Source organism: Diceros bicornis, chromosome 7 (genome assembly GCF_020826845.1).
Source record: "Diceros bicornis minor isolate mBicDic1 chromosome 7, mDicBic1.mat.cur, whole genome shotgun sequence".
Taxonomy (NCBI): Eukaryota; Metazoa; Chordata; class Mammalia; order Perissodactyla; family Rhinocerotidae; genus Diceros; species Diceros bicornis.
Window position 1 is genome coordinate 347,318 of NC_080746.1, and position 21,489 is coordinate 368,806.

Sequence of the window (21,489 nt, forward strand, 5' to 3'; positions counted from 1 at the left end):
TTCTTGTTGGAGGTGTGGGGAACCCTCCCACATGTGTAAAAATGAATCTCGAACACCATTTATGGGTATACATCCAAAAGAAGTGAATGCAGAGGTATAAAGACATATATGTACACCCGTGTTCTTAACAGCATTACTCAAAATAACCAGAAGCTTGAAGTAAGCCAGGTGTCCATCAAAGGATGAATTGACAAAAAAAAAAAAAAATGTGGTTTATAACATAATGGAATACCAATCACCCTGAAAAAGGAAGGAATTCTGGGTCCAGCCCGGTTGTGCATGCGGTTAAGTGTGTGCGCTCTGCTGCGGTGGCCAGGGGTTCACCGGTTCGGATAATGGACACACACTGATGCACTGCTTGGCAAGCCATGCTGTGGCGGCTTCCCATATAAAGTGGAGGAAGATGGACATGGATGTTAGTCCATGGCCAGTCTTCCTCAGCAAAAAGAGGAGGATTGGCAGATGTTAACTCAGGGCCGATAGTCCTCACCAAAAACCAAAAAAAAAACAGGAAGGAATTCTGACGTATGCTATGACATGGATGAACCTTGAAGACTTTATTCTAAGTGAAATAAAGCCAGCCACAAAAGGAAAAATACTGTATGATTCCACTCATATAAGGTACTTAGAGAAGTCAAATTCATAGGAATAGAGAGGACAATGGTGGTTCCCAGTGGCAAGAGGGAGGGATAACAGGGAGTTGTTGCTTAATGGGCACAGAGTTTCAGTGCAAGGTGAAAATAGTTCTGTGGATGGTTGGAAGTTATGGCTACACAATAATGTGAATGTACTGAATATCACTGAACTGTACACATAAAAATGGTTAAAATGGTCAATTTTATGTTATGCATATTTTATGACCATTAAATAATTAATTATTTTCAACAAATGAACGAACACTAGCTACATGCAATAGCATGGATGAATATCACAACCATAATGATACATAAAAGAAATTATATTCAAAAGGCTATGTATTGTATAATTCCATTTATATAAAATCCAAAAAAGAAACAAAACCGAGGTCTGGCTTCCAGTAATGGTGGAGTAGCTTGTTGAACTAACACTCTCACAGATAACAGTGATAAAATCTGCATAAAATATTTTATATATTTATTGTATATACATATTGTATATATATATATAGTATATACATATTGTATATATATAGTATATATATATACTTTATATATATATATTTACATAGACTCATGTATCTATATGTAATATACATACAATAAATGTGTATATGTGTGTATGTATAAATCTCTTCCAAAGCAAGCAGAACTGAGAGGGAGTCTTCCCTTGAATGATGGGAATTGCACCAGGAGATATTTGCAAGCTTGAGGCTTTTAACTCAAAGCATTCCAAAATCTGTACGTGGCCCAGACAGGGGAGAAACTACAGTCTTACTTGTAATGTTAGAGGATGTATTTTGGGGCTGCCAGAGTAGCTGGAAAGTTAGGGGAGAAATTCTGGAAAGGAGGGAGCCACTAAGAGGAAAATCTCAAAATATGTATGAAAGTCTCCCCCCCACACACACCAAATTGGCAGATCTTTGAACAACACACATGCAGGGTAGGTCCCAGAGGGACTATTGTAAAAACAGCAGTTGGAAGATGAAAGATCTGATTGAAGATTTCAGCTATGCCCACTGTAAAGGAGATAGGATTGGAGTTTCAGTCCAGCCAAGTTAACTCCCTGCTAGAAAAATAACAACACTCTTCAGAGGAATACAATAGAATCCAAAGTCTCTATAACTATCATACATGATTTCCAGTACACAATTTAAAAAAGCATGAGATTTGAAGAAATAGGAAAATGTAATCCATATATGACCAAAAGCAGGCAGTAGAAACTATCCCCAAGTTGTTGCAATTAGCAGACAAGGATAAGAAATTAGCTTTTATAAAGATGATAATGGTGGTAAAGAAAAATATTCTCATAATGAATGAACAGATGTGGAAACTCAGCAGAGAAATGGGAATTATAAAAACGAACCAAATAGGAAGATGAAATAAAAAAAAAGTACTTTCGAGTTTACCAGTAGATTAGAAACAGTAGAAGAAACATGAAGACAGAGCAATAGAAATTATCCAGTCTGAAGAAAAGAATGTAAAATTTTTGAAGGAAAATGAAGAGAGCCTTACAACCTGTGAGATGATTGAGTCCCCAGCAGAGAGAGGAATGACAGAAAAATTAAATGAGACAGAAAGGCAAATCAATAAGTAATAACATAAAACTTCCAAAATTTGGTGGAAAATCTAAAATTTTAGATCTAAGAAAGTTAACAAACCCACAAAATAAAATACAAAATAAAACCATACCTCGGCACATGATAGTCAAGCTGCTAAAATCCAAAGATAAAAAGAAAATCCTGAAAGCATTCAGGGAAATACATACATACCAGGGAAGACATTACATAGAAGGAGAAATAACGTGAATGAAGGATGATATATTATAAAAAAAAAAAAATAGACAAATCAACAACAAATTCACATCTTTCAAGTACAGAAAGAAAACCCAAAAGTCAACACAGGATCCTATATTTAGCAGAACTCACTTTCACAAAGGAAGCAGAAGCCACAACAAGATACCACACACCAATTAGATGGCTAAAATAAAAAAATAAAATTGCAAATACCAATAAAATTGCAACTACAAAGTGCTGGTGAGGACTAGGAGCAACTAGAACTGGGAATGCAAGGTGATAGTTGCATTCAGACAACAGTTTAGCAGGTTCTTATAAAGTTAAACATATACTTATTATATGACACAGATATCCCACACCTAGGTATTTAGTGAAACAAATTGAAAACTAATGTTTAAGGAAAAATCCTTGTGTGAATCTTCATAGCCATTTTATTCGTAATTGTCAAAGATGGAAACAAACTAAATGTCCTTCATAAGGTGAATGGAGAAAGAAACTGTGGTGCATCGGTACATTAGAATACTACTTGGCAATAAAAAGGATAAACTCTTAATTCACACAACAACATGGATGAATCTTGGATGCATTTCTCTAAGGGAAGGAAGCCAGATTCAAAAGGCTATATAGTATATGATTCCATTTATATGACATTCTAGCAAAGGCAGAAATACAAGGATGGAAAATGATCAGTGGTTGCCAACGGATGGAGTGGGGGAAGGGGTTGACTACAAAGTGACAGCATGAGAGAAATTTGGGAGTGAATAAAGCAGCTCTGTATGGTACTGTGGGGGTGGATATACGACCATAAAGTTGTCAAAACCCATAAACTGTACACCACAAAGAGTGAATTTTACTCTGCAAATTTTAAAAATCAATCAGGATGCTAGGGAACTCAGATGGAATGAAGTGACAAATGAATCTCACTGTATTATAAGCATGTGACATAACCACACTGAAGGTGTGGAGATGAAAGGTCCTGACCTGAGTAACTGTGGAAGACAATGTTTTGATGGGATACTGTAAAACTAATGTACTCGACACAAACACTGTACTCTAGGTGGTAAATTTGTTTTTCATAAGGGTATGGATTAGCAATTCTGAAAGTAGTTGACACATTAGTAAATATATTGTAGCTAACTGGAGTTAAGTTTCTCACTGTTGGTGAAAGAAGTTACAAATAAGCAAAAGGAGAATGCTAGAATAAACTCTGTGGTGCTGGATTGGAGTTGGAATTATCAGTATGAATCCATGTCTCTTTTAATATATCTATCCAGATAGACAGATTGATAGATAGACTGATAGATCGATTGACAGATGTGTATACCTGAGTTTATATTCATACATACATTTCCAAGCTCTGCTGAGAGGGTCTAGAAGCAGTGACACCCTAGTATCAATGAGCACACCTAGCTCCTAGATCTTGGTTTCTAAATATCATTTTCCAATAAAAATAAGCAGGTTTTCTTGGAGAAATGGGTACTTCTGGGGCTGGAGATGGAAAATACAAGATAAGCCTGGAGCATCTTGTAGTGCCAGGATGTCTGAAAGTGCTTTAAAAAAAAACACAGAAAATGATGAGATGTGTCAAAAGCAATCAATCTGAAAGACTTCCCAATGGCTCAAGTTGGAAAACTGTGAGCAACAAAATAAATAATGGTAGCATTGGATTATTACCCAGAGAATAAAATAAATATCCATGAGTCTATACTGATATAAAAAAGATTAAATAAGAAAGAAAGAAAAAAGGGGGAAAAAAAGAATGAAAGAAAGAGAGAAAGAGAGGAAGAAGGAAGGGAGAGAGAGGAGGGGAATCTTCCTCACAGAATTCCAAATAATAACTGCAGCTGGATAGCATGAAATAGAAAATTGCCACTAGAACACCACAGTAATAATTACTGTGGGCAAGACTGACTGGTGAATGCAAAAACTGTGGGTGAAACTTAAAGAAGAAACAGTACATTTGCAGAACCTCAAAGCATCTACCTCCAAATACTTAACTTTTTTCTCTTAATTTATTTAAAAGTCCTATGACTATTTAAAGCAAAAATTATAACACTGTATTGTGGGATTTATAACATGGGTAGATGTAAAATTTATGAAAACAATAGAACAAAGGTCAGACAGAGTTAAGTGGAACTGTTCTGTAGCAAGGCTTCTATATTTTACATTGATTAAACTGGTGCACTATTAAGTCTAGGTAGGCTGTGATATGTTAAAGATGTATATTGTAATCTGGAACAACCACTAAAAAGTGCAAAATGTGTGTCACTTAAATGCTAATAAAGGAATCAAACAGCATACAAAAAGCTTTTGTACAAGAATGTTCGCAGGAGATGACCTGCAAGTCCCCAGGAGGAAGATGAGCGCACTGCGGGGCATCCACAGAGCAGAACGCCCTCAGCCGTGCCAAGGAGCAAACGCTGACACACACATGCTGGGTGAGTCTCATCAACCTCGTGCCGAGGGATGCAAGCTGGACAGAAAACAATACACGTGGGATGATTTCAGCCAAGATGAACCTATGGTGAAAAAACCAGAACAGTGGTTGCCTCAGGGGAAGGAAAAAATTGCCTGAGAATGAACAGGAAGGAGTTTTCCGGGGGTGTTGGAAACATTCTATTCTTAAAGGGGTGAAGGTTATATGGGCATGTTTATTTGCCAGAACTGTAGAATTGAGATTTGTGCCTTTCACTGTACATCTTACCTCCACACACACACAAAAGACTAAAAGAATAATAAAGTGAGGTGGGAATGGGATGGAGTGTGGATGAAACAAAAATGGCAGATGATTAGTAGTTGTTGAAGCTGGGTGATGGGCCTACTATGCTATTTTATTTTTTTGTATATTGTTTAAATTTTTCTGGCATCCACAGAGCAGAATGCTCTCAGATATTGTTCTGTAATAAAACAGAAATTTTCTGTAATAAAACACTTGTATAAGAAGACAAACTTGATATACAGTGTTTTTTGGTAAGATATTGGTTACCTTTGAGGAGGAAGGAGGAAGAAAGGGATTGTCCAGGTCTGAGTGAAGCTGCTGCTAGTTCTTGGTCACACAAGTGTGTTCACTTTATAATAATTCTTTGAGGTTTACATGGATGACTTCTGCATATATTTCTGTACGCATGTTATACATCAATAAACATTTTAAATCCTGCATATTTGCACAAAGATCCTAACTCAATATCTCAGAATAACAGCAGGGTTTTGTTTTAAAGTGGAACACATTCACTCATGACATCATCAGATGGATTTTAATACTCCCAAGTATCTATTAATGCCCTCACCCTGTGTGGTCCCCTGGGTCTTTCCATTCTTGCCTCAATTTGGTAACCGGCATGGTTTTGAGATTTTATGATGTCATCTTTCTCCAGCAAGTTCCACTCCCACGATGATGCTCACCGAGGCCTCGACACCTAGCACAGTGCAGTGTTCACAGCATGCACTCAAGACCTGTGGGACTGGGTTGAATGAGGAACAAAACGAGGAGAACATGATGTTCGTAACTTATGTCTAGGTGCCATATCATGACTTAGGAAATTGGTAGGGTTTTTCGATAGATTTGCTATGCTTTCTAATTTTTCCTATTGAAAACAATGGGAAATAGGGTCTCAGAGTTCTTTCTCAGAGACAGTCTGACATTTCAGGCACAGATTACTGACAATTATTAATGGCATATGACTTTCCCACCTCATCTTAGTTTTAAGTTTTTAACTCCTTACCTCGGAAATGACATAACTTTGCTTCTTCTAAATCTTGTAGTAATACTGATGCTCCAGAAAGTCGGGCCACGGATATTCTGCTGTTGTGCATCCTCTCTGCAAAGAAGTGGAGCTGTGCATCCACCAGTCTGAGAAGCATGTGGTGCTGTAGTATTTGGAGTCAGAGTAGCTAAATGGAAAAATGACTTCAGAGAATTATCACCATAACCCCCAACAGCAACAAATTATTTTGCTTAATTATTTTGTGATTGTGAGGGTATATTTAAAAAGAGATATTAAAACTGGTTGCCAAGGAGCCAGCCCTATAGTAGAGCAGAAATTGCATATTACCTTCCTACACAAACTTGCCTAACATAGTGGGAAAGAGCAACGAGAAGTTTTGGTGCTGTTGCCTGTGTTAACGAGGCCAAGAGGTCCACACTGGGATAAAGAAGTCCAGTGAACAAGCCTGTGTGCAGCGTCGGACAAGGGACATGAGTGTGGTTACCCAAAGTGGCTTAGGGATCACTTACCAGTGCATCTGAGTTTCCTGTCTGTACAATGCAGGAATTGGGGCTGTGCACTGTGATGTTTTCTCCTTTTTATGACATGTCTCAGGGCAGTCCTTCTAAGATGCCTGACCAAGGTATGGGCCCTTCAGGTGGGTGGGGTCCAAAAGGAGGATCTCTGCAGCGACCCTGACCACGGGGTCCAGAGGGAGGATCATGGCAGCCTGGAGGGATGCAGGGGATGGTAGGACAGGTGGCCTTGAAAAGGCAAATTCCAGGATCCCAGGCACCCGGTATTTCCATTTTAGATATTGAATTTACTTTTCAAATACTGACCAGGGTGCTTCCAATAGGGCTGCAAGCATCCTCAGCAACAGCTAGTCTGGTGAGCACCACCCCTACCTGAGAAACGGGCTCAAGGGATGCAGTCCATCCTCACTGCGCATACTCTGGGGGGTGCACAGGGCATGAAGGGTGGGTGTGGGATAGAGAAGAGGCGGGGTAGAGAGTGGGGTGGAGAAGCAGAGGATTGGGGCCCAGGGACGGAGGGACGAGGCAGGAATTGGGGCCCCTAGCTGTGCATGCTGGGAGCTTTTGTCTCTTAACTGCTCCCAGCAGGCAGCCTGAAGGGCTGTAGGACTACAACTCCCAGGATGCTCTGGGCACAGGGCGGTGCCTAGCCCTAGGGGGAGGAACAGGGTGGTGTGTTCTTGGCTGAGGGCAAAACTGTCATTGGCTGCAGACACTTGTCCTGCACCTGCTCCACGTGGACTGAGCCCCGGAGGGATGTGATGGGACGAGAAGGACCAGGGAGTTAGGAGGGTGTGGCGGCTGCATGGGCAGCCTCGGGCCTGCAGCGTGCAACTGCTTTTGTCCAAAGTTGAAGCCAGACTCATCCCTCTTCCACACCGCCTCCCTCCGTGGCTTGATTCCTCCCACCTGCATGCCTGTGGGTCTTTTCACAGCCTCCTACCTAGTCCAGGGCCAGGTGCTTCTCTAAAATGCTTATGGGAACTGGTTTGACATCCCAGAAACTTTCCACTTTGCATGTTGCCCTCTGCCTTCTCCAGCCAAAGTGCCAACATTTCATTAGCTTTTGGGAGAAATTCGCCCTTGTGGCCCCTCTTACAAGCACAACTTAAGAGCTTTGCAGGGTGGTAACATTGGCTGTTGCTTGCCTTTTTTGCAGATGTGGAAGTTGAGGCATCCTTGAGGTTAATCACTGGTTTCCCCAGGATCCGCTATGAGCAGAGGAGAACAAGCCAATTCCCAGGAAAGTATCTAGTAGGCCATTTTCACCAACCTATTCCAGTGCAGAGGGCTCTGAAACAGCATCCTTAAGATGAGAATAGCTTAAGCATTTTGCCCTTTAGATTGATCACCTAATCTCAGCTCAGGCCTGAGTGGCCAGTCTCTCAGAGACACAGGTGACGACTCTGATCCCTCAGGAAGAGACCGGTGGTCCACCTTTGGGAGACGGATGTGTAAGGTAGACAGCACTTGGGCAGCATTTGAAATTCGTCAGCTTTAACATCTCTGCTTTGGATTCCGGCAAAGTTCCCGGGTAAACACGCCCAGGGTTAGTCAGATGTACCGTATTCTTTAAAAATTGATTAGAATAGTGAAAGGAACAGAGCATAAAATAGCTTGCTTATTTGCAAAAGATGAAATGCAAGCAAGATCTTCTTGTCAATTTTTTTCTGTTTATTCTCTTGGCTGTACTGTACACTTGAATGCAGAAATAAAAAATTTGAATGGCCAAAATCTCTTTTCCTGAGATTGGTAAATTAATTTAAAAGATCTATTGAAACCTGTGGAGGAGTGGTTAGCAGCTTTCACGACTTATGTCCTCCCCAAAAATCTGGGCATTGATCTACATGAAAAAAAGTCCTTGTTTATATTACACATCCCAGTAGGTTACATTTCCGATTCCTGAATGTGGGATATTATCAAAACAACTGAAAAACCTGGTCATGGAAACTAGACCCTGTCACTTTGTCAAGAATTTGCCTCTTTATGAATAAATGACACATGAATTCTCTAACATTTTTGTAAAATTTTATTTTGTAAAATGGACGAGAAACTCTGTGGTGTCTCTGAATGTGGCAAGACAGGGAATTCTCATTAGACCACATTCTCGGATTCTTCTCTCGTGTTCAATAGGCCCAGGTGATAGTCCGTGTGGTCAGGTGCAGCGCTGCTCCCCCAGTGCCCAGTGTTCCATCCTACTCTGGCCTGTGCATATTTCAGGGGGTTCTGACAACACTCGTCCACAAGGGTTGGAAGGAGACATTGTAACATGAGGATATTCATCATCTTAAAACAAGAATTAATGGAGAGGAAAGTTTTGGGGTGTGTGTGCTCCGATGCACTGCTGTTGGGGTGTGGCTGCAATGACCACTGTGCTCCCAGCGTCCCCACAATGGCTTTCTCAGAAGTTTGATCTCCTGGCGCAACCACAGCAGCTGTTGACAGAGCTGGGTGCTCATCGTGGTTCAGTGTCTTCCATCAGATTTTGTGGCTCTTACCCTCCTCTGCTTGCCCCTTTCCTATTCCTATCTGCTGTGTTGATTGCTTTGTAGTTGTTTCCTAGGAGCCACTGTGTGTAACTGTATTTCGCAGTGTCTTTAGGGACCCACCCTCACTACACGAGTCATTGTACAACATTGACTTATCCAGGTGTAGCCCGTGTTCGTCCTCTCCAGTGGAGCTGTGAAGAACCCTGCTTACTCGGAGCTCCTCTCACTCTCATGCTGCTTATGAAGCTGGGCATCTCGTCTTTGGTCTCATCACATTATTCTTTCCATCGATTATTCTGAAGTCGGATACGACTTTGTTAATAATGTGACACTGACTGTCACAGGCACTTTTATGTATCTTCCCCAACAGCTCTGTGAAGTAGACCTGTGATCCCCATTCTACAGGGGGGGACACTGAGGCTCAGAGAGGTCGAGTAGCTTCCTTCACTTCACAAAATTTCTTGGTACATTTTGAATCTCCACTTGGAACTCCGCCTCTCACCCCCTCCTGAGTCCATTATCTGCTTGATGGCAGTCACCTTGCACAAACAGGCCCCGGGCAGGGAGTGGACTAGTTGGGCGTGGTCCTCCGGCTTATCCTGGGAAGGTTCTAGGTTTATTGCGAGAGCTGGAGCAGTGGACACTGACCATCACTCGCCTGGAAGGTTTGTTATGTAGAAATACTCTTTTTGCGGGTGTCATGTCTTCTTTGTCTTCATTGCTCCCCTGGGCTTTCTCCTACAGTCCGTGCTGTGCAGTAACATATAGTACAGAGACTGGTGAACATCATACTGTTGCGCTGCACAAAATGGCCACATCACTCATTTTTCTAATTATGAAAGAAATACATCCTGTTAAAAATGTCAAATTACACAGATCTATAGAAAGCGAAACCCTCCACTTTCATCCTCTTCCCTGAAAACTCACTCCTCTACTCAGAGGTAACTGTTGTTAACAGGCTGGGGTTTATTCTTCTGGACATTTCCTATGTATTTATAAACACACATAAAGTTTTTTAACATAAATTACATAACTACATCGTTTTGCAATTTGCTGTTTCCCAAACCATATATCATAGACGTTTCCCGTTATCAGTGCACATCATTCTAACTTACCATTTTAAATGTTTTAGAGGTATTCCAAAGAACAGGAATATCATAATCTGTTTACTTCTTCTTTGATAGAAATGGGATTACATCCAGTTTCACTATTGTACATAACGCTGCAGTAAGATCATTGTATGGAATTTATTGCACTGCTATTCAACTGCTCAGTTTGCTTTGTTTCCTTTTAGTGAGAGACTATGATATATTTTTAACATTTTTATGGGAATTATTTTATAGGGAAATTAATTTTATCACTGAATAAATACATTTATGGGGAAACTGGCCTTCAAGGTCATCCATTTCAGTATTCTGGAGAAAAATCTTGAAACTTAGAAGGTATTATGCTTGCTCCATCACATTCTAACGAGTCATGTTAACAATTTAAAGTTGAATGTTTGAATAGCCTCTACTCTCTCTGTTCAGAAGGATGACTTTTTCTTGTCTTGAAAACTTCTGACTCCAGGGGCTCTCAGTTGGACTTCAGAGAGGATAAGATATTGGTGTCGCATCTGTTTCTCTTCGGCTGTAGGCTGAATCTTCCAAAGATCATAGAATTGAGCATGGTCCAATCGATATATATGATTTGGGTCAAAAATTCAAAGTAATGAACCCAAGATAGGAATCTATAACTTTGGTTCTTAATAAAGAATTTCCTTTGAGGACCTGCCCAGTAGCACAAGCGGTTAAGCGCACACACTCCGCTGCAGCGGCCCGGGGATTGCCGGTTCAGATCCCAGGCACACAGCGATGCACCGCTTCTTAAGCCATGCTGTAGCAATGTCCCATATAAAGTAGAGGAGGATGGGCACGGATGTTAACCCAGAGCCGGTCTTCCTCAGCAAAAAAGTGGGGGATTGACATTGGATGTTAGCTCAGGACTGGTCCTTCTCACACACACACAAAAAAACCAACAGAATTTCCTTTGATATTCTTAAGTCTCTGTGATTACTAGTAAAAACTCACCTATGGGTGAAGAGATTTGGTTCTGCTGGCAATGTCTGGCTTGAACATCCATAGTTAAGCCTGCCACATCCGTAGGTAGATTAGATTTGACCTCTTGATGACCTCTGCCCTTGGTCTTTGACCGGGGAAAAATAAGAATTTTAAAAAGCTGCTGTTATTAGCACTCAATGCTAGAAATGCCCATTAAAGAGTGAGTTTCATTTGGTAAACCAAAGGGAATATAAGCAAAACAATGTCTTTAATATCTATAAAATTTCAAAAAATTCTCATTTTTTAAAATGTAACTCTGTTTTTGCCACAGTGAAAACTGTGTATATATAGGAATGAAATATTCCTCTGTTCACTTCTTAAGTTGTTTCCATTGACTTGGATTTATCCTCTAATCCGTATTCCAACTGTGAAAGAACGTCTTGGTCCTTGAAAGAAAAGAAGCCATTGAAATTTGATTTTCTTTTAGCTCGCCATCCTACAGGTTTGAGGAATAAATGATCATGTAATGATACAATGATTTTGAAATCTAATTGTAAATTAGAGGGGTGTAAGGGATGATTGAATGGTGTTTCATCCTCATGGTCAGGGGTATTGTACACATGGACATGTAAACACGATTCAGAAAGCTGCTTCAGCCCCGTGACATCCCTGAGAACCACAGTTCAGGGAGGATCTAGGCACACAGCCATCTGCCTCGATCTCCTGGGTTACATGTAGATCCAGCTGTCTTGAAAGTGGCTTTAGAGCAGCTATCTATTTCTCCCCTTCCTTCTCTCCAGCTTATCTCAAAAAGTCTTGACTATCATATTTTAAAGTAAGACCAATTATAGTTATTTATATGAGCTTCTTGATCATTACTGCAGAGTAATAATCAGGCATACCATTAAATATCATTTAATTGATCTAATTAAATTTGTTGTACCTTATAATTGATTAGAACACTAAGTTTAGTTTAGAGTTTCATATTCACCAAATCTGTTAATCTACTTACAACTGCCATGTGCCTCACTCCTCTTAGAAGTGTATCTTTGGCCCATCACAAGATTTTAATGAATGAAATCATCATAAATTAAGATAATGTACTGTCTTTTGGATGATAGGGAGGCAGATGGGTCCATTTTGGAAATATGCCCATCTGTCTTCGCTCCCCATGGGAAGTTTCTGGTCACTAGGTCTCCAGGTGGCTTGCACAAGCCCTAGGTCTGTAATAGCTTGGTGCCTCTCCTTCTAATTGGGGTAGAAATAAAAGAGGTCAGAGAGCCTTATTAAAGTTTTGGTTGCATGAAGTCTTCTATGAAGACCATCCATGCATATTGTTCTGGGTAACTCTCTGTTCCTAGGACTACTAGTTACTTAAAGCGCTTGTCAGGAACTGTGAAAGGCCTGATATTTTACCTTACCTGCAAGTTAATAAGTCAGCCTACCATGGTCTTATAGATCTTGGCAAAAGACATGAGACCCATGGGTCAGAGACAAAGGACTTAATGTCACAGCAATATCAGTGGCCAGAGTATCAGCATTTGCACCGGTTCACTAAATCCCACTTCCTACAGGGTGATACACAGTGGGCCGGGTGACATGCAGAGGTTTGCAAGAACTCAGAGCTTAAGGAACTCAAATCTTTGATAATGGACAGGATGTCTGCTGACCTTCGCCCCAGGGAGGGGTGTTATTTCTATTATACTGGGCAGTAAGCAAGCCTGCCCTTTGCTCCAGAGGAGGTCACTATTTCTATCTTCCAAGGCTGACAGCTCTACACACATCCTTGAAAAGACAACCTGGTTTTACTGGCTTTCAAAGATAAGCTTGAATGAGAATCAATCATCATTCAGTTCTTCTGTTTCCTTTATTGAGATTGTGCAAATATGCTCTTTTCTCTGTAAAGTTCACTAACTTTATTCATACATAAGGGATGCTTTTGGTTTTATTTATTAAGTTGAAATTTTCTTATTAGAGCAAATGATGAAACTATTATGGGTTGGATCTGAAAGTATGCTTTTCCAAGAAAAGGTGAATGATCAGTGCTCATAGAACTTTGCCACAAGGAGCTCATAGAAACTTAAATGATTTTAATTTGATTACTGTTTTGTACAACTTTCTTCCATCTTACCTCATCCTCTCTGCTTCCAGTAACTCTCATATGGGAATGGGACAGTTTCAGGGATTCGCTGAACTCATTTACAATATTCAAATGGTTTTCTCTGTTATATTGTCTTTATTGAGGTAATGTTGACATACAACATTATATTAGTTTCAGGGGTACAACATAATGATTCATTGTTTGTATATATGTTGAAATGATCACCACAATAAGTCCAGTTAACATCCGTCCCCATACATAGTTACAAATTTTTTTCTCTTGTGATGAGGACAAGGTGTATTTCAAGGTGCAGAGGAATCAACGATTATGTCTTACTTTTCCACATACAGCTTGATGGATTTGGACCTAAGTATACACCCTTGAGACTGTCACCACCATCAAGGCCACAAACATATCCATCACCTCCCAAAGTTTTCTCTCAACTCCTTTTGTACGATTATTCTGTGGTAAGAACTCTTAATATCTACTCTATTAGCAAATGTGACGTATGCAATACAGTCTTGTCAGCTGTAGGCACTATGCTTGTCCTACATCTCCAGAACTTATTTATCTTGATAACAGAAATTTTGTATCCTTTGGCCATCAGCTCCTTATTTATCCATCCCCCCAGCCCCTGGTAACCACCATTCTAACCTCTGCTTGTATGAGTTTGACTATTTTAGATTCCACATATAAGTGAGTATTCGCCTTTCTCTGTCTGCCTTATTTCACTTAGCATAATGTCTTCCAGGTCCATCCATGTTGTCAAAAATGGCAGAAATTCCTTCTTTTTTCAAGGTTGACTAATATTGCATTTCTTTATCCATTCATCAATCAGTGACATTTAGGTTACTTCCATGTCTTGGCTATTGTGAATTAGCTGCAATGAACATTAGAGTGCAGGTATCTCATTGAGACCCTGATTTCAATTCCTGTGGGTATATACTAGAAGTGGGATTGCTGCATCATATGTTAGTTTTCATTTTTGGAGGAAGCTCACTGTTTTCCATAATGGCTGTACTAATTTACATTCCCACAAGGGTTCATTTTCTCCACATCCTCACCAACATTTGCCATCTTTAGTTTTTTTGATAATCACCATCTTAACAGGTGTGAAGTGATAGCTCATTGTGGTTTTGATTTGCATTCCCTGATTAGTGATGCCGAACACCTTTTCATACACCTATTGGTCCCTTGTATGTCTTCACTGGAAAACAGTCTATTTTGGTCCATTGCCCATTTTTTAATTGATTTTTCTTTTTGTTATTGACCCAACACAAAAAAAGAGAACAAAATTTTCAGGCATTATGGGTGCTTCCCAGTTGATGCAGATGGTTTTATTTTTACAATGGTACCAAAAGATAATGTTTTGTGCTTTTTCTTCAGCTTGTTATAAGACCAGCAGTAGCTACGGCATGGCAGATAATTGGGAATGTCTTGGTTTGGAGGTTTACAACATAAATGAGTGGTAAGGAATTTTTTATTATTCCAAGGAAAGTATTGAGATCACAGTCCATGGAATCCAGGATTGATAGGTGTAGGAGGAACTTAAGGTGAGGATCGGTGATCTGGCATTACTTCTGATCTTGAGGGACAGGTATCTACTGTATGAGTGTTTGAATAAAAGTATTAGAGATCATGAATTTGTGGTGAGTGAATACGTTTTCTGAATTATTTACTTTTGACCATAACCGTTTGGATTATGTGAACATCTGGGATATGGGAGTAAGTCGTTAACAGGGGGTGGTTGATAATGTCACTATTGATTTAACGTCTATGAACACGAAGTGGTCAATGGATTAAGCAAATGAGTAGTCAGAAAACACAGAAATGGTAGGATATGGGATTTAGTAAAGGTTTGGGGACCGACTGTCCTGAAAGGGAGTGTCAGGACTTGTGCGGTTTAGAGTGACAAGGACAAGAATATAATAGAAACACACTCAAACAGGGAGGGGTGTTAACAGGATGGGGGAGGAGAAATGATCTGGAGTAGCCTTGAATTTTGACCTTGAGCTTTCTGTTCTTGATGCAAATTTGCCTGATGACATCCCAGGACACAAGTCAGATCTATCCCTGGAGGACAGAGGGAGGGTGGAAGTACAAAACAACCAGGATAATTGTCCTAAAAAGTCAGGGTTCCTTTGTCATTTGACCCAATTTCATGATTTATTTTTGTAAGGTAAGAGGAAAAGAAGGATGATAGTTACGTCTTCACAGAGGAAGCAGTGTAACTGTGGGAACCAGTCCAAACCAAAGCCTGGTTTAAGCATCTTCAACCCTTTGAGGATGTCCAGTGACATATTCAAGAGGCCGGATACTAGAATCCCATCCCATTCTGGCAGTGACGGGTCTCTGGGAGGACACTTTTGACCAGCCCCACCAGGTCTGCTAGCCCGAGATACCGCAAGGACTCCAGGCCTGCAGCAGTTCAGGACAACTGGTAAGTCCTTTCAATCTTGCCAAAGCGTTGCAAAAACTTGCACCTAGTCACACAGGTGAATCCCTGCCAGGTGTGCTCACAGGTAGTCTGCACTCCAGGTCCCATGCCCACTCCTGCCGGTCTTCAGATTTGGCAGAGATGATTCCAGGAGCTGATCTGGGCATTCCACAGTTCCACTGCCAACAATTTCTGGCGACTGAGGAAGGTATCAGGAAGGAAGAAAGGGCAGTGAAGAGCACAGGAGAGAGACTGGTGGTAGCACTGATGGCGGACAGACTTGCTAGCGAGGCAGAGAAAGTGAGGGGCCAAGGACGTCCTGACAGCAGATGAAATGGAGCAGGCACCTCAGTGAGGTCTCTTGGCAGCGTCCCTAATGTTTCCTTGCTTTGAGCTCTTGAAACTTTAAAACATACCAATACGTTTCTTTTATTAAACTCTGCTGCGTGAAATAGAAAATATAGACAGTGGTTTCTTTCTGAGGTGAGAGGTTGAGTTTCAGGTGAGGAGAGAAAGATCTTCTTTTTTCATGCTGTTCTCTCATTTTCCTTTACTATGCACATTATTTATTTTTACTTTCAAGTCAGCAGAGAGTTATCAACGTCACGGGATGATTCAGTTTTTCCCCACAGTCACAGTAAAACCTACTTAAAGTGGATTATTCTTTTTGTGTAATATTCCAATAGATTCCAAAATATTATTTCAAAAGCACTTCGATGTCTATGTTCTCAAATTAGATATTTACTTCTAAGTCTCCATTTTTATGTCCTTTGTTGCGTGCTACTTCAGAGTTGCATCTAAGGAAATACCAGATTTCCCTCAGTTTTTTAGATCCATATGTGTTGGAAATTTGATTCATGTAGATGGACATGGCAGTCGGGGGATCGTGCTATTATCAAAAGAGGCCTTTTCAGCATCAGTAATCTGACAAGAACCCACTGCTTGTTGGGATTCAATTGTCTATTTGGGGGATCAAGCTTTCACTGTTTGCACTTCTCTTTCTCTTTGGAGGGAAAGTATGGCCTTCCCAGTTTCTTCATTACCAAACCAATTTCCTAGGTGGTTATGCTGTGTCAGGAAGGGCCTGGGATGCCGGGAACCAGGATTCATCCTCAGCTTCTGGCTGTCCTGAGAAGGCTTCCCTGGCAGAGTCCAGCCTGTGTGTCTGGGTGACACTTGCAGCCATCAGAAAGGAGGCGATAACTCACAAGTGCCAAGCGATTCATCTGGCCCTCGTCTTACAGGGTGTTCCCAAGGGAAGAGCTTCAAAATACCACTTAGTAACCCTTTGAAAGCTTCTAGTCATGTGGTGGGTTCTCGGTGTGAGCTCAGAGCAGTGTCTATTCACCACCAGATGGGGAGCATTTCAGTATTTTAATTGGTAAGGCTATGTTCATGTACGTCCATGGATCATCAGTTCCGTAGCATTCCCTGCTGGAGCCCCCCACACCCCCGTCATACCTGATCTTTCAAAGCTCCAAACAGGGTTCACACCCCAGCAGGTGGTTGTAATGTAACCACAGCACAAGACTGGGGAAAAAATCACAGACACCCAGGGTTGACACACTTTAAGGGCTTGGGCCCAGTTGCCCCATTTGGACGAATTTGGAACACCAACACTGAGTGTGTAAACTTGAGGATTGTCCAAGACCATGGACCTCAGAAGAACACGGGCTCAGAAGTCACCTTGGACAGCAAGGGACAATGTGGGGTCACTGACTGGCCAGGATTATGGTCCCTTATCTTGGCAAAGTAGAGCTCACTCGGGATCCATCAGGCCAAGTCAGGGAGGAGGTTTGGGGCTTTCTAGGGAAATTCTGTCCTAAAGGGAATTGCATAAGGAAGGCAGGGGTGCTGAAAATCCTAGTTCACAGGGAGCAGTAATGTTTATGTAACAAGGCCCAGCTGTAGCCTTAAAAGCTGCATCACAAATCTTTCCTCCTGGATACAAATCAAGCAGGAAAAGGAATTCAGGGTCCTGGACAAGGATTCCAGCCGGATTCAAATCTAGGTCAGGGGTGAACATGGATCCCCTAGAGGGCCCTCAGGAGGGAAAGTCCTGCCTGCCTTTAGTCCATCTGCAAATGAACTTCCGCGGGTCTTGTCCTCTCAACGTGCACGTTTTGATCTTTTTCCATTGTTTTCTCCACTTAGAGCTGATATATTCCCAGAGATTGAACTAGAAAACAACAAGTTCCTAAAATTTGGTCAAAAGAAACCTCAAGAAGAGAAGCAGAAAACATTCCCTCTTCCTCCAGAATTAGGAAGGCAGCCCCTGCCTGTGGCATGACATGGTCCTGCGTAGTGCTGTTTTAAAGTTACCCACATTTCAGTGGTTTTTTTCTCTGCCTGTGAAAGTACCTTCGACCTTTAAATCTCAGGAGAAGGGGTGGTGGGCTGTGTCTGCACCTGGAGGAGCTGAATGATACTGAAATGAACTGGTCCTCGGTGTTAGGGGGACTTGGGATTGTCCCCACTAGCCAGAGAAGGGGCTGGCCCTTCTCCCTTCTCCCACATACAATAAGCTGATGACCCGGAAGAGTTCTTGATTCAAGGAGAAATGTGAGATTCTGTGTCTCCCTCACATGCCTACAGAAAGTGACAGAACCACACCACAAGTTCCAGGCTGTAAGGGGAACAGGACTTTAATATAATATTCAAACATGGCATTTATTATTTACAACAAATAACTACTGTCCCTCCTCAATGGGTTCATAGGTGCTGGGGGATGTCAGGGAGCTGAGATGGGGTCGTCCTCTCTCTCTTGGGCTTCAGGGGACTCCAGGAATCAGCTTACAATGCTCCCCTTCCTGTCCAGTGGGAGGAGCTAGCCCGGTGCATCGCAAGCTTCCCAGCTGTGTCCCGGCTGCTGAGGATGGGGCTGTGATCGGCCACTGGTACGGGGCTCGGTATTGGGGCCTGGGGGCTGAGTAGAAGTGTCGGGTTATCTTGGGGGGCCTCCCTCAGAATCATGGCCACCCACCCTGTCCCCACTGCACTGGGTGCTGCAGACCCTGTGCTCAGTGCTGTTAGCCACCAGTACCCCATTTGTCCCTGCCACGGGAGCAATCGTTTACTATCACCTATTTCACAGAGGAGGAAACGGAGTCTCAGGAAGCTGAAGAGAGTCACCCCAGTCACAGGACTGCTCAGTAGTGGAGCTGGGATCCCAGTGCCAGCTATCGGACTCCCCAAGGACACGCTTAGCTCAAAGCTTTACTGAACTCCTAGGAGTCAGTCACCCTGGCCCAGACACTCACTCACCCCTGAACTTGATGATGGCCGGCTCTTCTTGGCCTTGAATATTCTGCTGGCCAACTAGGTCTGGGGATCCAGCAGGCAGGACAGGCTGTAGCTACAGTACAGAGAGGCACCTCTGAGCCTACCAGGAGCCACACCTCAGGTGTCCCCCCACTGCCTGCCCAGCAGCTGGAGTCTGGGTGTCCCAGAGTTCGCCAAGCAATAAGGACTGGGGCTGAGCAGGGGGCCACGGAGACAGGCTCTCTGGACTGACCAACATGGGGAGTCCACCCCTGCCCTCACTCAACTCCTGCACAGCCTCAACTATCATTCTCGTTGAGCAGCTCCATGTCCTGGAATCAGGCCCCAAATCACTCCTCCAGCTCTGGTTGTAATTCTTTGCAACCACTGGGAGCAGCAGCATCTCCCTCATGACTCGGTATTCCTGGGACCAGAGGGAAGGAGAGGATGCACACAGGGCCTGGGTGGGGGATGCTGCAGGGGCCTTGTGGGGGGTGAGGGGTGGGGCAGGGGACCAGTTCTGGCAACGCTCCTTCCCACCAGTTCTATCCAGGCTCTACCTGTTCTCAGAATGGGAATAATCAGCCCCTCCTCCAGGAAGTTATCCTTGATGCCATCCTCCCCTCAACCAACCCGCCAATAGGATGGGTCTCCCACTTCTCTGTTATCGAAGTCTTCCACTCAATGTAAGATACAGGGGGTGGAACCAGGGACTGTTCTGCCCAGAGGTCTCTGATTTCCACCTCCTTCCCCTCCCCTGCAGGGAGTGCCACAGCTGCTCACCTCAGTCCCTTTCTTAAGGTTGATCTCATTCCCCTGGAAGGTGGAGAGCCAGAGTCCATCAGACAGAATGCCATAGACTGACTAACCCCTTATGTCCACCCCTTCTCATGTTGCACTACTGCCAGGTCCCCAGAGGGGGCGGAGCATGCAGAGAAAACAGGACTTGGACCTAGGCCGGGCTCTGGGCTCCAGAGAAAGAGGACATGGGGGGAGGCTGAGGGACCTGGCAGCACAACCCTCTCTGATGACAGATTTGGAGGCTGAGGCCTCAGGCAGAGGGGACTGCTCAGCAACTTATGTGCTGCCTGACTTGGGGGGAGGCCGACCCCTCTCTCCCTCCATGGGCAGCATGGGAGTTAGAGGCTGAGTCCAGCTCAGATAAAACCTCACGCGGCTGTGCCATCAGGCAGCTCTGAGCTTCCCCAGCCTGGGGAACCGGAATGGGTGTCTCAGGTGGAGCCTCTGTTCACTCATCTCTAAGATGGGCCTGATGCCCCAGCTCCCAGGGGCCACTGCGAGGCTCCCGGGAGAGATGTGTCAAGTGCTGAGAGCTCGGAGCACGTTTCGGGGGCTCCCGCATCCCAAGGTTCAGGATCGTGGTCCTTCCTGTCTGGCCTCAGGTTTACCCACCTCGAGATAATCACCCATCGCCAGACACAGCATAAGCAGGTCACCAAGGAAAGTGCCAAGATAGGGGACGACACCCTGTGACATTGGGGTGCGGGTGGGATGAGCCCTTGCTCTCAAGTCGACCCCCTGCAGACCCTCCCCTGAAAAGTCCACAGCCACAGCCTCCTGGCCCACCCCAGGGTTCCCACGGGGAACAGCCTAGGACCCTTAGCAGCCTCCCCTCAATTCCTCCTTGCTTCACACCCCAAGAACACCACACTCCTCCTCCTCACCTCCCAGGGCAGGCTTCTAGCAAATCACAGGGTATGCGATCCCTGTCCCTCCCCACAACAAACCCATCCTGCACCAGCTCTTCCAGGCCATCCCGGTCACTTCTACTGGGGGATTCGGACACTGTGGCACCAAGAGAAAGGGCCCTCCTCTCTTGATTTGAGGCCTCCAGCTGGGAGCGCAGAGCCCCTCCCCCACAAGCACACTCACCTGCTGCTGCTGCTGCTCCTTCTCCTGCACTCTATGGGGGCTGATTTCCGGGGGGCAAACGTGGAAGGCCCCTCCTGTCAGGGTCGAGGACAGTGTCAGTGAGGCCATAGTCCCCTCACTGCATTTCTCTCCAGCACCACTCGCCTCCGACACTGGACATCTGACTCGAGTCAACTGGTACCAATGCCACTCCACCCTCCAAGGTCTTGTGATTCCAGAACAAGCCCAGTTTCAACTCTCTGAGTGTAAGCTTGGGCTTGCGTCCTGGACTCCCTGAGCCTGTTTCCTCATCTGGAAAGTGTGAGAACTCCAGCTACTTCACAGGTTCTCCTGAGGACTCACTGTCGCATGACTGTTATCACTGTTCTCGCCCTCACCCCTCCAGGGAGCAGGCAGAAAGCTCCCACATTCCTTTCCTCCCTCTTACCTCATCACCTCCATGTGAGGCCTGCACCACACGATCACCATCCTTCCATTTCCCTGATGGGGAGACAGAGGCCCAAACAGGGGCAGTGAGTTGCTCAGGGGCCACAGAGGAGAGGCCACTTGGCCCTCCCAGCCAGAGACACTGTTCCAACATCCTCACCTAACCCCCAGC

The 21,489-nt window shown here is 43.7% G+C and overlaps 1 protein-coding gene and 1 long non-coding RNA gene across 5 annotated transcripts in view; both read right to left on the reverse strand.

The window, feature by feature from the left end:
- Positions 1-21,489, reverse strand: part of LOC131408217 (ral guanine nucleotide dissociation stimulator-like) — a 270,220-nt gene that overhangs the window by 121,972 nt on the left and 126,759 nt on the right. The window lies entirely within an intron of this gene.
- On the reverse strand, positions 19,347-20,715 carry LOC131408226 (uncharacterized). The gene is made up of 3 exons (XR_009220722.1): positions 20,412-20,715; positions 19,782-19,814; positions 19,347-19,422 (listed from the first exon to the last, which is right to left on the reverse strand). It is a non-coding gene; the product is annotated as an uncharacterized LOC131408226 (long non-coding RNA).